At 43.7% G+C, this 23,017-nt stretch overlaps 1 protein-coding gene across 1 annotated transcript in view; it reads left to right on the top strand.

Annotated features, from left to right (window-relative positions):
- The first annotated feature begins 3,038 nt into the window (after positions 1 to 3,038).
- The window catches only part of LOC139582379 (type-1 angiotensin II receptor-like), a 59,149-nt gene continuing 39,170 nt past the window's right edge, over positions 3,039 to 23,017 (top strand). The window contains exon 1 of the mRNA XM_071412346.1: positions 3,039 to 3,264. The gene's annotated coding sequence lies outside the window, so the exon portion shown is untranslated. The remainder of the gene's footprint in view (positions 3,265 to 23,017) is intronic.

Here is a 23,017-nt window from a genome sequence, read left to right as displayed (position 1 = left end):
TGAAATATGGATCGGTGGCGACTAGACAGACGGTGACGTCGACCGCCGAACGCCGCCCGAACAAGGAGAGGGACCAACTTTGGTGGAAGTTGTGCCACTAGGAGAGGGGTTATTTATGCCTGACTGGGCAACAACCCATCCAACCAGACCTAGGAGAGGGGTTATTTACACCTGGCTGGGCAACAACCCATCCAACCAGACCTAGGAGAGGGGTTATTTACACCTGGCTGGGCAGCAACCCATCCAACCAGACCTAGGAGAGGGGTTATTTACGCCTGGCTGGGCAGCAACCCATCCAACCAGACCTAGGAGAGGGGTTATTTACGCCTGGCTGGGCAGCAACCCATCCAACCAGACCTAGGAGAGGGGTTATTTACGCCTGGCTGGGCAGCAACACATCCAACCAGACCTAGGAGAGGGGTTATTTACGCCTGGCTGGGCAGCAACACATCCAACCAGACCTAGGAGAGGGGTTATTTACGCCTGGCTGGGCAGCAACACATCCAACCAGACCTAGGAGAGGGGTTATTTACGCCTGGCTGGGCAGCAACACATCCAACCAGACCTAGGAGAGGGGTTATTTACGCCTGGCTGGGCAGCAACCCACCCAACCAGACCTAGGAGACGTTATTTACGCCTGGCTTTAAAGAGACAGACATCCTAGAAATTAAGCATTGTTAGAATGACTTGGTTTTGGCTTGTAATGGTGGAACACTGCTGTTGGAGATAAGAGCATGGCTTATTATTGTTAAACAGATAGAAGGGGATAAATTAGAACAACAGAGACAGTCCAGTCTTCTGTTAGAACTACAGAATTAGAGCCTGTCCAGGCTTCTGTTAGAACTACAGAATTAGAGCCTGTCCAGGCTTCTGTTAGAACTAGAGACTGTCCAGTCTTCTGTTAGAACTAGAGGCTGTCCAGTCTTCTGTTAGAACACAGAACTAGAGGATGTCCAGTCTTCTGTTAGAACTACAGAACTAGAGGCTGTCCAGTCTTCTGTTAAAACTACAGAATTAGAGGCTGTCCAGTCTTCTGTTAGAACTACAGAATTAGAGACTGTCCAGGCTTCTGTTAGAACTACAGAATTAGAGGCTGTCCAGTCTTCTGTTAGAACCACAGAACTAGAGGCTGTCCAGTCTTCTGTTAGAACTACAGAATTAGAGGCTGTCCAATCTTCTGTTAGAACTACAGAATTAGAGGCAGTCCAGTCTTCTGTTAGAACTACAGAATTAGAGGTTGTCCAATCTTCTGTTAGAACTACAGAATTAGAGCCTGTCCAGTCTTCCATTAGAACACAGAACTAGAGGCTGTCCAGGCTTTTGTTAGAACACAGAACTAAAGGCTGTCCAGTCTTCTGTTAGAACACAGAACTAGAGCCTGTCCAGTCTTCTGTTAGAACCACAGAACTAGAGCCTGTCCAGTCTTCTGTTAGAACCACAGAACTAGAGGCTGTCCAGTCTTCTGTTAGAACACAGAACTAGAGGCAGTCCAGTCTTCTGCTAGAACCACAGAATTAGAGGCAGTCCAGTCTTCTGTTAGAACACAGAACTAGAGGCGGTCCAGTCTTCTGTTAGAACCACAGAACTAGAGGCTGTCAAGGCTTCTGTTAGAACTAGAGGCTGTCCATGCTTCTTTTAGAACACAGAACTAGAGGCTGTCCATTCTTCCATTAGAAATAGAGGCTGTCCAATCTTCTATTAGAACTAGAGGCTGTCCAGCCTTCTGTTATAACCACAGAACTAGAGGCTGTCCAGTCTTCTGTTAGAACCACAGAACTAGAGGCTGTCCAGGCTTCTGTTAGAACCACAGAACTAGAGGCTGTCCAGTCTTCTGTTAGAACACAGAACTAGAGGATGTCCAGTCTTCTGTTAGAACTACAGAACTACATGCTGTCCATTCTTCTGTTAGAACTACAGAATTAGAGGCTGTCCAGACTTCTTTTAGAACTACAGAACTAGAGGCTGTCCAGTCTTCTGTTAGAACTACAGAATTAGAGGCTGTCCAGTCTTCTGTTAGAACTACAGAATTAGAGGCTGTCCAGGCTTCTGTTAGAACTACAGAACTAGAGGCTGTCCAGTCTTCTGTTAGAACTACAGAACTAGAGGCTGTCCAGTCTTCTGTTAGAACTACAGAATTAGAGGCTGTCCAGACTTCTGTTAGAACTACAGAATTAGAGGCTGTCCTGTCTTCTGTTAGAACACAGAACTAGAGGCTGTCCAGTCTTCGGTTAGAACCACAGAACTAGAGGCTGTCCAGTCTTATATTATAACACAGAATTAGAGGCTGTCCAGAATTCTGCTAGAACCACAGAACTAGAGGCTGTCCAGACTTATATTATAACACAGAACTAGAGGTGGTCCAGTCTTCTGCTAGAACCACATAACTAGAGGCAGTCCAGCCTTCCATTATAACACAGAACTAGAGGCAGTCCAGAATTCTGCTAGAACCACAGAACTAGAGGCTGTCCAGTCAATGAAGAGGAGGTAACAAGGGACAGAGAACTACCACACCACAAACCAATGGAGGAAGAGGAGGAGGATGAAGAGGAGGTGGAGAGGAGGAAGAGAGGAGGAGAAGAAAAGTGAGGAGGAGTGGGAGAGGAGGAGGAGGATAAAAGAGGGAGGAGTTGGAGGCAGGAGGAGGATGAGGATGAGAGGAGGAGAGAGAGAGAGAACAAAGAAAGAAAGAAAGAAAGAAAGAAAGAAAGAAAGAAAGAAAGAAGGAAAGAAAGAAAGAAAGAGAGATACATGGTCTTCAACACAATAATGGGAGGGGTGAGAGTTGTGCACAAGTATTGAAGAAGGGGGGGTTTGACCGTTGAATTACGAGGGGGGAGGGGTCTGTTTACGTGTGTGTGTGTGTGTGTGTGTGTGTGTGTGTGTGTGTGTGTGTGTGTGTGTGTGTGTGTGTGTGTGTGTGTGTGTGTGTGTGTGTGTGTGTGTGTGTGTGTGTGTGTGTGTGTGTGTGTGTGTGTGTGTGTGTGTGTGTGTGTGTGTGTGTGTGTGTGTGTGTGTGTTTGTGCCAGCTGGTCATCTCTTTGGTCCAGTAGAGTAGAATCAGGAGCAGCGACGTTCGTCACTGGAACTGAGGAGGTTTCTATCTCTCTATCGCTCTATCTCTCTAATCCTCTACTACTCTATCCCTCGCTCCTTATCTCTGTGTCTCGCTCCTTATCTCTGTGTCTCCCTCCTTATCTGCGTCTCCCTCCTTCAGATTTCTCTACTTCTCCAAAGCATCGGCAGCCCACCGGTTCAAATCCACAGGTAAGAGCATTTCCTCTCTCAATAGCAGCTTGACATTATAGACTTCACATTAATCTGTTTCCCCTGTAACATTATAGACTTTACTTTAATCTGTTTCCCCTGTAACATTATAGACTTCACATTAATCTGTTTCCCCTGTAACATTATGGACTTTACTTTAATCTGTTTCCCCTGTAACATGATGTACTTTACTTTAATCTGTTTCCCCTGTAACATTATGGACTTTACTTTAATCTGTTTCCCCTGTAACATTATGGACTTTACATTAATCTGTTTCCCCTGTAACATTATAGACTTCACATTAATCTGTTTCCCCTGTAACATTATGGACTTTACTTTAATCTGTTTTCCCTGTAACATGATGGACTTTACATTAATCTGTTTCCCCTGTAACATTATAGACTTTACTTTAATCTGTTTCCCCTGTAACATTATAGACTTTACATTCATCTATTTCTCCTGTAACATTATGGACTTTACATTCATCTGTTTCCCCTGTAACATGATGGACTTTACATTAATCTGTTTCCCCTGTAACATTATGGACTTTACTTTAATCTGTTTCCCCTGTAACATGATGGACTTTACATTCATCTGTTTCCCCTGTAACATTATATACTTTACATTAATCTGTTTCCCCTGTAACATTATGGACTTTACATTAATCTGTTTCCCCTGTAACATTCTGGACTTGACATTCATCTATTTCCCCTGTAACATTATAGACTTTTCATTCATCTATTTCCCCTGTAACATTATGGACTTTACATTCATCTGTTTCCCCTGTAACATTATGGACTTTACATTAATCTGTTGCCCCTGTAACATTATAGACTTTACATTAATCTGTTTCCCCTGTAACATTATGGACTTCACATTAATCTGTTTCCCCTGTAACATTATGGACTTCACATTAATCTGTTTCCGCTGTAACATTATTCTTCAGTGAATGTTTATCTTTTGGACTAGCTGTTGCTTTATTTGAGCTTTTAGCTATAACAGTATTACATCATAACATCATTACATCATTACATTATCACACAATTACATTATTACATCATAATATTATTACATCATAACATCATTAAAAAATCATTTTTTTTTTTTACCTTTATCTAACTAGGCAAGTCAGTTAAGAAAAAATGCTTATTTACAATGACGGCCTAGGAGCAGTGGGTTAACTGTCTTGTTCAGGGGCAGAATGATGGATTTTTACCTTGTCAGCTCAGGGATTTGATTCAGCAAACTTTCGGTTACTTGTCCAACGCTCGAAACACTAGGTTGCCCTGCCGCCCCGCCCATACCCTGCCACACATCATAACATTATTACATCATAACATCATAACATTATGACATTTTTACACCATAACATTATGACATTATTACATCATAACATCATAAAAGAATTACATAATAACATTATTACATCATAACATTATTACATTATTACATCATAACATCATTACATTATTACATCATAAAAGAATTACATAATAACATTATTACATCATAACATTATTACATTATTACATCATAACATCATTACATTATTACATCATAAAATAATTATATCATAACATTATAACATTATAACATTATTACATCATAACATCATAACAGTATTACATCATAACATTATAACATTATTACATCACAACATCAGAACATCAGAACATCAGAACATTAGACATTATTACATCATAACATTATGAAATAATTACATAATAACATTATTACATCATAACATTATTACATTATTTCATCATAACATTATAACATTATTACATCATAACATCATAACATTATGACATTATTTCATCATAACATTATAACATAATAACATTATTACATCATAACATCATAACGCTATGACATTATTACATTATTACATTATTACATTATTACACCATGACATTATTACATTATGCCATTATTACATTATTACATCATAACATTATTACATCGTAACATCATAGCATTATGACATTGTTACATCAAAACATGATTACATTATTACATCATAACATTATAACATTATTACATTATTACATCATAACATTATAACATTATTACATTATTAAATCATAACATTATTACATTTTAACATTATTACATTATTACATCATAATATTATGACATCATAACATCGTTACATCATGACATCATAACATTATTACATCATAACATCATAAAGTTCTGTACATCCAGTGATGGTTGTCTACAGTATGTCCAGTGAGAGAGGTTTGTTTTAGACATCATGATGGTTGTCTACAGTATGTCCAGTGAGAGAGGTTTGTTTTAGACATCATGATGGTTGTCTACAGTATGTCCAGTGAGAGAGGTTTGTTTTAGACATCATGATGGTTGTCTACAGTATGTCCAGTGAGAGAGGTTTGTTTTAGACATCATGATGGTTGTCTACAGTATGTCCAGTGAGAGAGGTTTGTTTTAGACATCATGATGATTGTCTACAGTATGTCCAGTGAGAGAGGTTTGTTTTAGACATCATGACATCATGATTTTTCAGGACCCTGTCTGTCAAATATAATTCGTAAAAATCTAAATAACTTCAGAGATCTTCATTGTAAAGGGGTTAAACCCTGTTTCCCATGTTTGTTCAATGAACCATAAACAATTAATGAACATTCACCTGTGGAACGGTCGTTAAGACACTAACAGCTTACAGACGGTAAGCAATTAAGGTCACAGTTATGAAAACTTAGGACATTCAAGAGGCCTTTCTACTGACTCTGAAAAACACCAAAGGAAAGATGCCCAGGGTCCCTGCTCATCAGCGTGAATGTGCCTTAGGCATGCTGCAAGGAGGCATGAGGACTGCAGATGTGGCCAGGGCAATAAATTGCAATGTCCGTATTGTGAGATGCATAAGACAGCGCTACAGGGAGACAGGACGGACAGCTGATCGTCCTCGCAGTTGCAGACCACTTGTAACAACACCTGTACAGGGTCGGTACATCTGAACATCACAACTGCGGGACAGGTACAGGATGGCAACAACTGCCCGAGTTACAACCAGAAATGCACAATCCCTCCATCAGTGCTCAGACTGTCCACAATAGGCTGAGAGAGGCTGGACTGAGGGCGTGTAGGCCTGTTGTAACTCAGGTTCTCACCAGACATCACCGGCAACAATGTTGACTATGGGCACAAACCCACCGTCGCTGGACCAGACAGGACTGGCAAAAAGTGCTCTTCACTGACGAGTCGCGGTTTTGTCTCACCAGGGGTGATTGTCAGATTCGTGTTTATCGTCGAAGGAATGAGCGTTACACCGAGGCCTGTACTCTGGAGCGGGATCGATTTGGAGGTGGAGGGTCCGTCATGGTCTGGGGCGGTGTGTTACAGCATCATCGGACTGAGCTTGTTGTCATTGCAGGCAATCTCAACGCTGTGCGTTACAGGGAAGACATCCTCCTCCCTCATGTGGTACCCTTCCTGCAATCTGTGCATGATTTCCTGCAAGACAGGAATGTCAGTGTTCTGCCATGGCCAGCTAAGAGCACGGATCTCAATCCCATTGAGCACGTCTGGGACCTGTTGGATCGGAGGGTGAGGGCTAGGGCCGTTTCCCCACAGAAATGTGTGGGAACTTGCAGGTACCTTGGTGGAAGAGTGGGGTAACATCTCACAGCAAGAACGGGCACATCTGGTGCAGTCCATGAGGAGGAGATGCAGTACTTAATGCAGCTGGTGGCCACACCAGATACTGACTGTTACTTTAGATTTTGACTCCCCCTTTGTTCAGGGACACATTATTCAATTTCTGTTAGTCACATGTCTGTGGAACTTGTTCAGTTTATGTCTCAGTTGTTGAATCTTGTTATGTTCATACAAATATTTACACATGTTAAGTTTTCGGGAAAAAAACGCAGTTGACAGTGAGAGGACGTTTCTTTTTCTGCTGAGTTCATGTCTGTGTTTGTGTTTGTGTGTGTGTGTGTGTGTGTGTGTGTGTGTGTGTGTGTGTGTGTGTGTGTGTGTGTGTGTGTGTGTGTGTGTGTGTGTGTGTCTGTGTCTGTGTCTGTGTCTGTGTCTGTGTGTGTGTGTCTGTGTCTGTGTCTGTGTCTGTGTCTGTGTCTGTGTCTGTGTCTGTGTCTGTGTCTGTGTCTGTGTCTGTGTCTGTGTCTGTGTCTGTGTCTGTGTCTGTGTGTGTCTGTGTCTGTGTCTGTGTCTGTGTTTGTGTGTGTGTGTGAAAACCCAGCGCTCGTATGAGAACTGTTAAATATACAGTACATTTGATGACATGACCCTTTCCTGTCGGGGATATACGGTAGTGAATGTAATCCGGGTAGCTCTAATGTGGGTGTATGTACATAATGCATGTTATGTTGAACCAATGAACTTAACACAGCTATCTAGAACCCCAGAACCCCACAGATAATATGACTCACGTCCTGCCCAACCACAGTCCTGCTTTCTTTAATGAACTTCTCTTATGAAGGATTTAAACTACACAGAGAGAGAAAGAGAGAGGGGCGGAGAGACCAGGGGAGAACGAGGGGAAGAGAGAGAGAGAGAGAGGTGAAGAGACCAGGAGAGAACGATGGAAAGGGAGAGCTAGATACGTAGATGGAGAGACCAGGGGAGAAGGAGAGAGAGAGAGAGAGAGAGAGAGAGAGAGAGAGAGAGAGAGAGAGAGAGAGAGAGAGAGAGAGAGAGAGAGATGAGGGCAGATTGATGAGAGAGAGAGAGAGAGGAGAGAGAGGAGAGAGAGAGAGAGAGAGAGAGAGAGAGAGAGATGAGAGAGAGAGATTGATGAGAGAGAGAGAGAGAGAGAGAGAGAGAGAGAGAGAGAGAGAGAGAGAGAGAGAGAGAGAGAGAGAGAGAGAGAGAGAGAGAGAGAGAGAGAGAGAGAGAGAGAGAGAGAGAGAGAGAGAGAGAGACCGGGGGAGATTGATGGAAAGGAGAGAGAGAGAGAGGTGGAGAGATGAGGGGAGATTGATGGAAAGAGGAGAGAGAGAGAGAGAGAGAGAGAGAGAGAGAAAGAGACCGGGGGAGATTGATGGAAAGGGAGAGAGAGAGAGGTGGAGAGATGAGGGGAGATTGATGGAAAGGGAGAGAGAGAGCGAGAGAGAGAGAGGTGAAGAGATCGGGGGAGAACGATGGAAAGGGAGAGAGAGAGCGAGAGAGAGAGAGGTGAAGAGATCGGGGGAGAACGATGGAAAGGGAGAGAGAGAGAGAGAGGTGGAGAGACCAGGGGAGAATGATGGAAAGGAGGAGAGAGAGAGAGAGGTGGAGAGACCAGGGAAGAATGATGGAAAGGAGGAGAGAGAGAAAGAGAGGTGGAGAGACCAGGGGAGAACGATGGAAAGTGTGAGAACGAGAGAGAGAGAGGTGGAGAGACCAGGGGAGAATGATGGAAAGGGAGAGAGAGAGAGAGGTGGAGAGACCAGGGGACAACGATGGAAAGTGAGAGAACGAGAGAGAGAGAGGTGGAGAGACCAGGGGAGAACGATGGAACGGGAGAGAGAGAGAGAGGTGGAGAGACCAGGGGAGAACGGTGGAAAGGGAGAGAGAGAGAGAGAGGTGGAGAGACCAGAGAGAGAGAGAGAGAGAGAGAGAGAGAGAGAGAGAGAGAGAGAGAGAGAGAGAGAGGTGGAGACACCAGAGGAGAACGATATGAAAGGGAGAGAGAGAGATACACATCAACCTCTATCACCCCAGAATCCCTGTACATTGTTAACACATTGTGTTAATATGGTACTGACCCTGTATACAGTATGATTACCCCTATACATATCTACCTCCATCACTCCAGTATCCCTGTACAGTGTTAATATGGTACTGACCCTGTATATAGTCACCTTACCCCTATACATATCTACCTCCATCACTCCAGTATCCCTGTACATTGTTAATATGGTACTGACCCTGTATATAGTCACCTTCCCCCTATACATATCTACCTCCATCACTCCAGTATCCCTGTACATTGTTAATATGGTACTGACCCTGTATATAGTCACCTTACCCCTATACATATCGACCTCCATCACTCCAGTATCCCTGTACATTGTTAATATGGTACTGACCCTGTATATAGTCACCTTCCCCCTATACATATCTACCTCCATCACTCCAGTATCCCTGTACATTGTTAATATGGTACTGACCCTGTATATAGTATGATTACTTACTTACGTATTGTGTTCTTCATATTTATTTTTATTTCTCATTTGTTTTTTCTAGTATTACATTGTTATTGATTATTACATTGTTATTGATTATTGCATTGTTATTGATTATTGTTATTGATTATTGTTGTTGATTATTACATTGTTAGGTTTTGAGTTTGCAACAAAGTAATTTCACTACATTTGTGCATGTGACATTAAAACTTGAAACTTGATGTGTCATGTAGAGAACCCTTAACTACACTAGACAACAGCTCTGTATGAGGGATATCTCTGCTGTATTACTTTAATTCTTCAGAGCATTGCTCTCTGTTGTAACATAGACAGGATGTGACAGAGCACTTTCGCCAGCCAGAAGTGTGTGTTCTGTAGTTGTGACAAATCACTTGGAAGAATTTACTGTCAACAGAAATAAGCAGAAAGGGCTCCCCATGCCAATATTTCCATTAGCCATAAACACCGTGAGGCAAAAGTCAAACATCAAACCCTTAAAATCCAGCTCAGAGACAACCCAGCAGTCTCGTGAGAACGTTGTGGGGACGTCACAAACGAGATGTTCCCACAAGACTAAATCTGTCCAGTTGTGTCCTGTTGTGCAACGGTTCTTGCAGCCCTTTCCTGCAGTCAAATGACACACCCTCTAGAGGCTTCATGCGTGGAATGCTAATAAGATTTTTCATAATTTCATAATTAATAAACATATTTATTTATTTTTATGCAGAATATCCGGTGTTTCTATGTCAAAGATTTTGTTATATTTCAGTCTTCTGTGATATATATATATATATAAAGTGTAATATTAGAATGAAAACTGAAAATGTAATACATTTCAACTCTACATCTGACATGGTACAGGTGTCTTCTGTTGTTAATGCCCATAACCATGTGCATGAGGTGTATCAGAAACCCTGATTTAACCCACTGCAGTAAAAGGTTTAGGTGCAAAAAACCTTTACCTGATGTTACAAGAACGTTACTAGAATACATTTAGTCTGTTCGATATTAAAGGTTCCCAGAATGTTTCTTTAGGTTGTGGGAAAGCTGTGGGGATATGACATGAGATATGTTCCCAAAATACTAAAACTTTCCAGTCATGACTGGTCATACTGACATGTTTGTATCAGGGTGCACAAAACATTTCTTTGACGATGCAAGAATGATGAGAAAAAAAACTTTCTGAGTTCTTTAAAGGTTCCCAGAAAATGTAATTAGGTTGTGGGAACAGTGTGGGTACATTGAAAGAGATAGGTACAAGAAATAGGTTTCCAAAACACCCAACAATATACCACTAGACTACCTACCACCCAACAATATACTACTAGTCTACCTGCCACCCAACAATATACCACTAGTCTACCTGCTACCCAACAATATACCACTAGACTACCTGCCACCCAACAATATACCACTAGACTACCTGCCACCCAACAATATACCACTAGACTACCTGCTACCCAACAATATACCACTAGTCTACCTGCCACCCAACAATATACCACTAGACTACCTGCTACCCAACAATATACCACTAGACTACCTGCCACCCAACAATATACCACTAGTCTACCTGTCACCCAACAATATACCACTAGTCTACCTGTCACCCAACAATATACCACTAGTCTACCTACCACCCAACAATATACCACTAGTCTACCTACCACCCAACAATATACCACTAGACTACCTGCCACCCAACAATATACCACTAGACTACCTGCCACCCAACAATATACCACTAGACTACCTACCACCCAACAATATACCACTAGACTACCTGCCACCCAACAATATACCACTAGACTACCTGCCACCCAACAATATACCACTAGACTACCTGCCACCCAACAATATACCACTAGTCTACCTACCACCCAACAATATACCACTAGACTACCTGCCACCCAACAATATACCACTAGACTACCTGCCACCCAACAATATACCACTAGACTACCTGCCACCCAACAATATACCACTAGACTACCTGCCACCCAACAATATACCACTAGACTACCTGCCACCCAACAATATACCACTAGTCTACCTGCCACCCAACAATATACCACTAGTCTACCTGCACCCAACAATATACCACTAGACTACCTACCACCCAACAATATAAAACTAGACTACCTGCCACCCAACAATATACCACTAGACTACCTGCCACCCAACAATATACCACTAGACTACCTGCCACCCAACAACATACCACTAGACTACCTGCCACCCAACAATATACCACTAGACTACCTGCCACCCAACTATATACCATTAGTCTACCTGCCACCCAACAATATACCACTAGACTACCTGTCACCCAACAATATACCACTAGTCTACCTGCCACCCAACAATATACCACTAGTCTACCTGTCACCCAACAATATACCACTAGACTACCTGTCACCCAACAATATACCACTAGTCTACCTGTCACCCAACAATATACCACTAGACTACCTGCCACCCAACAATATACCACTACGCTACCTACCACACAACAATATACCACTAGTCTACCTGCCACCCAACAATATACCACTAGACTACCTGCTACCCAACAATATACCACTAGACTACCTGCCACCCAACAATATACCACTAGACTACCTACCACCCAACAATATACCACTAGACTACCTGCCACCCAACAATATACCACTAGACTACCTGCCACCCAACAATATACCACTAGACTACCTGCCACCCAACAATATACCACTAGACTACCTGCCACCCAACAATACACCACTACGCTACCTACCACCCAACAATATACCACTAGTCTACCTACCACCCAACAATATACCACTAGACTACCTGCCACCCAACAATATACCACTAGACTACCTGCCACCCAACAATATACCACTAGACTACCTGCCACCCAACAATATACCACTAGACTACCTGCCACCCAACAATATACCACTAGACTACCTGCCACCCAACAATATACCACTAGACTACCTGCCACCCAACAATATACCACTAGACTACCTGCCACCCAACAATATACCACTAGACTACCTGCCACCCAACAATATACCACTAGTCTACCTGCCACCCAACAATATACCACTAGTCTACCTGCCACCCAACAATATACCACTAGTCTACCTGTCACCCAACAATATACCACTAGACTACCTGCCACCCAACAATATACCACTAGACTACCTGCCACCCAACAATATACCACTAGTCTACCTGTCACCCAACAATATACCACTAGACTACCTGTCACCCAACAATATACCACTAGTCTACCTGCCACCCAACAATATACCACTAGACTACCTGTCACCCAACAATATACCACTAGTCTACCTGCCACCCAACAATATACCACTAGTCTACCTGTCACCCAACAATATACCACTAGTCTACCTGTCACCCAACAATATACCACTAGACTACCTGCCACCCAACAATATACCACTAGACTACCTGCCACCCAACAATATACCACTAGTCTACCTGCCACCCAACAATATACTACTGGTGTACCTGTCACCCAACAATATACCACTAGACTACCTGTCACCCAACAATATACCACTAGTCTACCTGTCACCCAACAATATACCACTAGTCTACCTGCCACCCAACAATATACCACTAGTCTACCTGTCACCCAACAATATACCACTAGACTACCTGTCACCCAACAATAGACCAGTAGTCTACCTGTCACCCAACAATATACCACTAGACTACCTGTCACCCAACAATATACCACTAGTCTACCTGTCACCCAACAATATACCACTAGACTACCTGCCAACCAACAATATACCACTAGACTACCTGCCACCCAACAATATACCACTACGCTACCTACCACCCAACAATATACCACTAGTCTACCTGCCACCCAACAATATACCACTAGACTACCTGCTACCCAACAATATACCACTAGACTACCTGCCACCCAACAATATACCACTAGACTACCTACCACCCAACAATATACCACTAGTCTACCTACCACCCAACAATATACCACTAGACTACCTGCCACCCAACAATATACCACTAGACTACCTGCCACCCAACAATATACCACTAGACTACCTGCCACCCAACAATATACCACTAGACTACCTGCCACCCAACAATATACCACTAGACTACCTGCCACCCAACAATATACCACTAGACTACCTGCCACCCAACAATATACCACTAGACTACCTGCCACCCAACAATATACCACTAGACTACCTGCCACCCAACAATATACCACTAGACTACCTGCCACCCAACAATATACCACTAGACTACCTGCCACCCAACAATATACCACTAGTCTACCTGCCACCCAACAATATACCACTAGTCTACCTGCCACAAAACAATATACCACTAGACTACCTGTCACCCAACAATATACCACTAGACTATCTGCCACCCAACAATATACCACTAGACTACCTGCCACCCAACAATATACCACTAGACTACCTGCCACCCAACAATATACCACTAGACTACCTGCCACCCAACAATATACCACTAGACTACCTGCCACCCAACAATATACCACTAGACTACCTGTCACTCAACAATATAAAACTAGACTACCTGCTACCCAACAATATACCACTAGACTACCTGCCACCCAACAATATACCACTAGACTACCTGTCACTCAACAATATACCACTAGACTACCTGCCACCCAACAATATACCACTAGACTACCTGCCACCCAACAATATACCACTAGACTACCTGCCACCCAACAATATACCACTAGACTACCTGCCACCCAACAATATACCACTAGTCTACCTGCCACCCAACAATATACCACTAGTCTACCTGTCACCCAACAATATACCACTAGACTACCTGCCACCCAACAATATACCACTAGACTACCTGCCACCCAACAATATACCATTAGTCTACCTGTCACCCAACAATATACCACTAGACTACCTGTCACCCAACAATATACCACTAGTCTACCTACCAACCAACAATATACCACTAGTCTACCTGCCACCCAACAATATACCACTAGACTACCTGCCACCCAACAATATACCACTAGACTACCTGTCACCCAACAATATACCACTAGACTACCTGTCACCCAACAATATACCACTAGACTACCTGCCACCCAACAATATACCACTAGACTACCTACCACCCAACAATATACCACTAGACTACCTACCACCCAACAATATAAAACTAGACTACCTGCACCCAACAATATACCACTAGTCTACCTACCACCCAACAATATATACCACTAGACTACCTGCCACCCAACAATATACCACTAGACTACCTGCCACCCAACAATATACCACTAGACTACCTGCCACCCAACAATATACCACTAGACTACCTGCCACCCAACAATATACCACTAGTCTACCTGCCACCCAACAATATACCACTAGTCTACCTGTCACCCAACAATATACCACTAGACTACCTGCCACCCAACAATATACCACTAGACTACCTGCCACCCAACAATATACCACTAGCCTACCTGTCACCCAACAATATACCACTAGACTACCTGTCACCCAACAATATACCACTAGTCTACCTGCCACCCAACAATATACCACTAGACTACCTGTCACCCAACAATATACCACTAGTCTACCTGCCACCCAACAATATACCACTAGTCTACCTGTCACCCAACAATATACCACTAGACTACCTGTCACCCAACAATATACCACTAGTCTACCTGCCACCCAACAATATACCACTAGACTACCTACCACCCAACAATATACCACTAGACTACCTGCCACCCAACAATATACCACTAGACTACCTGCCACCCAACAATATACCACTAGACTACCTACCACCCAACAATATACCACTGGACTACCTGCCACCCAACAATATACCACTAGTCTACCTACCACCCAACAATATACCACTAGTCTACCTACCACCCAACAATATACCACTAGACTACCTGCCACCCAACAATATACCACTAGACTACCTGCCACCCAACAATATACCACTAGACTACCTGCCACCCAACAATATACCACTAGACTACCTGCCACCCAACAATATACCACTAGACTACCTGCCACCCAACAATATACCACTAGTCTACCTGCCACCCAACAATATACCACTAGTCTACCTGCCACCCAACAATATACCACTAGACTACCTACCACCCAACAATATAAAACTAGACTACCTGCCACCCAACAATATATACCACTAGACTACCTGCCACCCAACAATATACCACTAGACTACCTGCCACCCAACAATATACCACTAGACTACCTGCCACCCAACAATATACCACTAGACTACCTGCCACCCAACAATATACCATTAGTCTACCTGCCACCCAACAATATACCACTAGACTACCTGTCACCCAACAATATACCACTAGTCTACCTGCCACCCAACAATATACCACTAGTCTACCTGTCACCCAACAATATACCACTAGACTACCTGTCACCCAACAATATACCACTAGTCTACCTGTCACCCAACAATATACCACTAGACTACCTGCCACCCAACAATATACCACTACGCTACCTACCACCCAACAATATACCACTAGTCTACCTGCCACCCAACAATATACCACTAGACTACCTGCTACCCAACAATATACCACTAGACTACCTGCCACCCAACAATATACCACTAGACTACCTACCACCCAACAATATACCACTAGACTACCTGCCACCCAACAATATACCACTAGACTACCTGCCACCCAACAATATACCACTAGACTACCTACTACCCAACAATATACCACTGGACTACCTGCCACCCAACAATATACCACTAGTCTACCTACCACCCAACAATATACCACTAGTCTACCTACCACCCAACAATATACCACTAGACTACCTGCCACCCAACAATATACCACTAGACTACCTGCCACCCAACAATATACCACTAGACTACCTGCCACCCAACAATATACCACTAGACTACCTGCCACCCAACAATATACCACTAGACTACCTGCCACCCAACAATATACCACTAGTCTACCTGCAACCCAACAATATACCACTAGTCTACCTGCCACCCAACAATATACCACTAGTCTACCTGTCACCCAACAATATACCACTAGACTACCTGCCACCTAACAATATACCACTAGACTACCTGCCACCCAACAATATACCACTAGTCTACCTGTCACCCAACAATATACCACTAGACTACCTGTCACCCAACAATATACCACTAGTCTACCTGCCACCCAACAATATACCACTAGACTACCTGTCACCCAACAATATACCACTAGTCTACCTGCCACCCAACAATATACCACTAGTCTACCTGTCACCCAACAATATACCACTAGACTACCTGTCACCCAACAATATACCACTAGTCTACCTGTCACCCAACAATATACCACTAGACTACCTGCCACCCAACAATATACCACTAGACTACCTGCCACCCAACAATATACCACTAGTCTACCTGCCACCCAACAATATACTACTGGTGTACCTGTCACCCAACAATATACCACTAGACTACCTGTCACCCAACAATATACCACTAGTCTACCTGCCACCCAACAATATACCACTACACTACCTGCCACCCAACAATATACCACTAGTCTACCTGCCACCCAACAATATACCACTAGACTACCTGTCACCCAACAATATACCACTAGTCTACCTGCCACCCAACAATATACCACTAGTCTACCTGTCACCCAACAATATACCACTAGTCTACCTGCCACCCAACAATATACCACTAGACTACCTGCCACCCAACAATATACCACTAGACTACCTGCCACCCAACAATATACCACTAGACTACCTGCCACCCAACAATATACCACTAGTCTACCTGCCACCCAACAATATACCACTAGACTACCTGCCACCCAACAATATACCACTAGACTACCTGCCACCCAACAATATACCACTAGACTACCTACCACCCAACAATATACCACTAGACTACCTGCCACCCAACAATATACCACTAGACTACCTGCCACCCAACAATATACCACTAGACTACCTGTCACCCAACAATATACCACTAGACTACCTGCCACCCAACAATATACCACTAGACTACCTACCACCCAACAATATACCACTAGACTACCTGCCACCCAACAATATACCACTAGACTACCTGCCACCCAACAATATACCACTAGACTACCTGCCACCCAACAATATACCACTAGACTACCTGCCACCCAACAATATACCACTAGTCTACCTACCACCCAACAATATATACCACTAGACTACCTGCCACCCAACAATATACCACTAGACTACCTGCCACCCAACAATATACCACTAGACTACCTGCCACCCAACAATATACCACTAGACTACCTGCCACCCAACAATATACCACTAGTCTACCTGCCACCCAACAATATACCACTAGTCTACCTGTCACCCAACAATATACCACTAGACTACCTGCCACCCAACAATATACCACTAGACTACCTGCCACCCAACAATATACCACTAGACTACCTGTCACCCAACAATATACCACTAGACTACCTGCCACCCAACAATATACCACTAGACTACCTGCCACCCAACAATATACCACTAGACTACCTGTCACCCAACAATATACCACTAGTCTACCTGCCACCCAACAATATACCACTAGTCTACCTGTCACCCAACAATATACCACTAGACTACCTGTCACCCAACAATATACCACTAGTCTACCTGCCACCCAACAATATACCACTAGACTACCTACCACCCAACAATATACCACTAGACTACCTGCCACCCAACAATATACCACTAGACTACCTGCCACCCAACAATATACCACTAGACTACCTACCACCCAACAATATACCACTGGACTACCTGCCACCCAACAATATACCACTAGTCTACCTACCACCCAACAATATACCACTAGTCTACCTACCACCCAACAATATACCACTAGACTACCTGCCACCCAACAATATACCACTAGACTACCTGCCACCCAACAATATACCACTAGACTACCTGCCACCCAACAATATACCACTAGACTACCTGCCACCCAACAATATACCACTAGACTACCTGCCACCCAACAATATACCACTAGTCTACCTGCCACCCAACAATATACCACTAGTCTACCTGCACCCAACAATATACCACTAGACTACCTACCACCCAACAATATAAAACTAGACTACCTGCCACCCAACAATATATACCACTAGACTACCTGCCACCCAACAATATACCACTAGACTACCTGCCACCCAACAATATACCACTAGACTACCTGCCACCCAACAATATACCACTAGACTACCTGCCACCCAACAATATACCATTAGTCTACCTGCCACCCAACAATATACCACTAGACTACCTGTCACCCAACAATATACCACTAGTCTACCTGCCACCCAACAATATACCACTAGTCTACCTGTCACCCAACAATATACCACTAGACTACCTGTCACCCAACAATATACCACTAGTCTACCTGTCACCCAACAATATACCACTAGACTACCTGCCACCCAACAATATACCACTACGCTACCTACCACCCAACAATATACCACTAGTCTACCTGCCACCCAACAATATACCACTAGACTACCTGCTACCCAACAATATACCACTAGACTACCTGCCACCCAACAATATACCACTAGACTACCTACCACCCAACAATATACCACTAGACTACCTGCCACCCAACAATATACCACTAGACTACCTGCCACCCAACAATATACCACTAGACTACCTACTACCCAACAATATACCACTGGACTACCTGCCACCCAACAATATACCACTAGTCTACCTACCACCCAACAATATACCACTAGTCTACCTACCACCCAACAATATACCACTAGACTACCTGCCACCCAACAATATACCACTAGACTACCTGCCACCCAACAATATACCACTAGACTACCTGCCACCCAACAATATACCACTAGACTACCTGCCACCCAACAATATACCACTAGACTACCTGCCACCCAACAATATACCACTAGTCTACCTGCAACCCAACAATATACCACTAGTCTACCTGCCACCCAACAATATACCACTAGTCTACCTGTCACCCAACAATATACCACTAGACTACCTGCCACCTAACAATATACCACTAGACTACCTGCCACCCAACAATATACCACTAGTCTACCTGTCACCCAACAATATACCACTAGACTACCTGTCACCCAACAATATACCACTAGTCTACCTGCCACCCAACAATATACCACTAGACTACCTGTCACCCAACAATATACCACTAGTCTACCTGCCACCCAACAATATACCACTAGTCTACCTGTCACCCAACAATATACCACTAGACTACCTGTCACCCAACAATATACCACTAGTCTACCTGTCACCCAACAATATACCACTAGACTACCTGCCACCCAACAATATACCACTAGACTACCTGCCACCCAACAATATACCACTAGTCTACCTGCCACCCAACAATATACTACTGGTGTACCTGTCACCCAACAATATACCACTAGACTACCTGTCACCCAACAATATACCACTAGTCTACCTGCCACCCAACAATATACCACTAGACTACCTGCCACCCAACAATATACCACTAGTCTACCTGCCACCCAACAATATACCACTAGTCTACCTGTCACCCAACAATATACCACTAGACTACCTGTCACCCAACAATATACCACTAGACTACCTGTCACCCAACAATATACCACTAGACTACCTGTCACCCAACAATATACCACTAGACTACCTGCCACCCAACAATATACCACTAGACTACCTGCCACCCAACAATATACCACTAGACTACCTGCCACCCAACAATATACCACTAGTCTACCTGCCACCCAACAATATACCACTAGACTACCTGCTACCCAACAATATACCACTAGACTACCTGCCACCCAACAATATACCACTAGACTACCTACCACCCAACAATATACCACTAGACTACCTGCCACCCAACAATATACCACTAGACTACCTGCCACCCAACAATATACCACTAGACTACCTACCACTCAACAATATACCACTAGACTACCTGCCACCCAACAATATACCACTAGTCTACCTACCACCCAACAATATACCACTAGTCTACCTACCACCCAACAATATACCACTAGACTACCTGCCACCCAACAATATACCACTAGACTACCTGGCACCCAACAATATACCACTAGACTACCTGCCACCCAACAATATACCACTAGACTACCTGCTACCCAACAATATACCACTAGACTACCTGCCACCCAACAATATACCACTAGACTACCTGCCACCCAACAATATAGCACTAAACTACCTGCCACCCAACAATATACCACTAGACTACCTGCCACCCAACAATATACCACTAGACTACCTGCCACCCAACAATATACCACTAGACTACCTGCCACAAAACAATATACCACTAGACTACCTGTCACCCAACAATATACCACTAGACTACCTGTCACCCAACAATATACCACTAGACTACCTGCCACCCAACAATATACCACTAGACTACCTGCCACCCAACAATATACCACTAGACTACCTGCCACCCAACAATATACCACTAGACTACCTGTCACTCAACAATATAAAACTAGACTACCTGCTACCCAACAATATACCACTAGACTACCTGCCACCCAACAATATACCACTAGACTACCTGTCACCCAACAATATACCACTAGACTACCTGCCACCCAACAATATACCACTAGACTACCTGCCACCCAACAATATACCACTAGACTACCTGCCACCCAACAATATACCACTAGACTACCTGCCACCCAACTATATACCACTAGTCTACCTGCCACCCAACAATATACCACTAGTCTACCTGTCACCCAACAATATACCACTAGACTACCTGCCACCCAACAATATACCACTAGACTACCTGCCACCCAACAATATACCATTAGTCTACCTGTCACCCAACAATATACCACTAGACTACCTGTCACCCAACAATATACCACTAGTCTACCTGCCAACCAACAATATACCACTAGACTACCTGTCACCCAACAATATACCACTAGTCTACCTGCCACCCAACAATATACCACTAGTCTACCTGTCACCCAACAATATACCACTAGACTACCTGTCACCCAACAATATACCACTAGTCTACCTGTCACCCAACAATATACCACTAGACTACCTGCCACCCAACAATATACCACTACGCTACCTACCACCCAACAATATACCACTAGTCTACCTGCCACCCAACAATATACCACTAGACTACCTGCTACCCAACAATATACCACTAGACTACCTGCCACCCAACAATATACCACTAGACTACCTACCACCCAACAATATACCACTAGACTACCTGCCACCCAACAATATACCACTAGACTACCTGCCACCAAACAATATACCACTAGACTACCTACTACCCAACAATATACCACTGGACTACCTGCCACCCAACAATATACCACTAGTCTACCTACCACCCAACAATATACCACTAGTCTACCTACCACCCAACAATATACCACTAGACTACCTGCCACCCAACAATATACCACTAGACTACCTGCCACCCAACAATATACCACTAGACTACCTGCCACCCAACAATATACCACTAGACTACCTGCCACCCAACAATATACCACTAGACTACCTGCCACCCAACAATATACCACTAGTCTACCTGCCACCCAACAATATACCACTAGTCTACCTGCCACCCAACAATATACCACTAGTCTACCTGTCACCCAACAATATACCACTAGACTACCTGCCACCCAACAATATACCACTAGACTACCTGCCACCCAACAATATACCACTAGTCTACCTGTCACCCAACAATATACCACTAGACTACCTGTCACCCAACAATATACCACTAGTCTACCTGCCACCCAACAATATACCACTAGACTACCTGTCACCCAACAATATACCACTAGTCTACCTGCCACCCAACAATATACCACTAGTCTACCTGTCACCCAACAATATACCACTAGACTACCTGTCACCCAACAATATACCACTAGTCTACCTGTCACCCAACAATATACCACTAGACTACCTGCCACCCAACAATATACCACTAGTCTACCTGCCACCCAACAATATACTACTGGTGTACCTGTCACCCAACAATATACCACTAGACTACCTGTCACCCAACAATATACCACTAGTCTACCTGCCACCCAACAATATACTACTGGTGTACCTGTCACCCAACAATATACCACTAGACTACCTGTCACCCAACAATATACCACTAGTCTACCTGCCACCCAACAATATACCACTAGACTACCTGTCACCCAACAATATACCACTAGTCTACCTGCCACCCAACAATATACCACTAGTCTACCTGTCACCCAACAATATACCACTAGACTACCTGTCACCCAACAATATACCACTAGTCTACCTGTCACCCAACAATATACCACTAGACTACCTGTCACCCAACAATATACCACTAGT

The sequence above is a fragment of the Salvelinus alpinus genome, chromosome 8, assembly GCF_045679555.1.
Source record: "Salvelinus alpinus chromosome 8, SLU_Salpinus.1, whole genome shotgun sequence".
NCBI lineage: Eukaryota > Metazoa > Chordata > Actinopteri > Salmoniformes > Salmonidae > Salvelinus > Salvelinus alpinus.
Note: the sequence above shows the minus strand (reverse complement) of the source record. Positions and strands in the feature narration are given on the sequence as shown.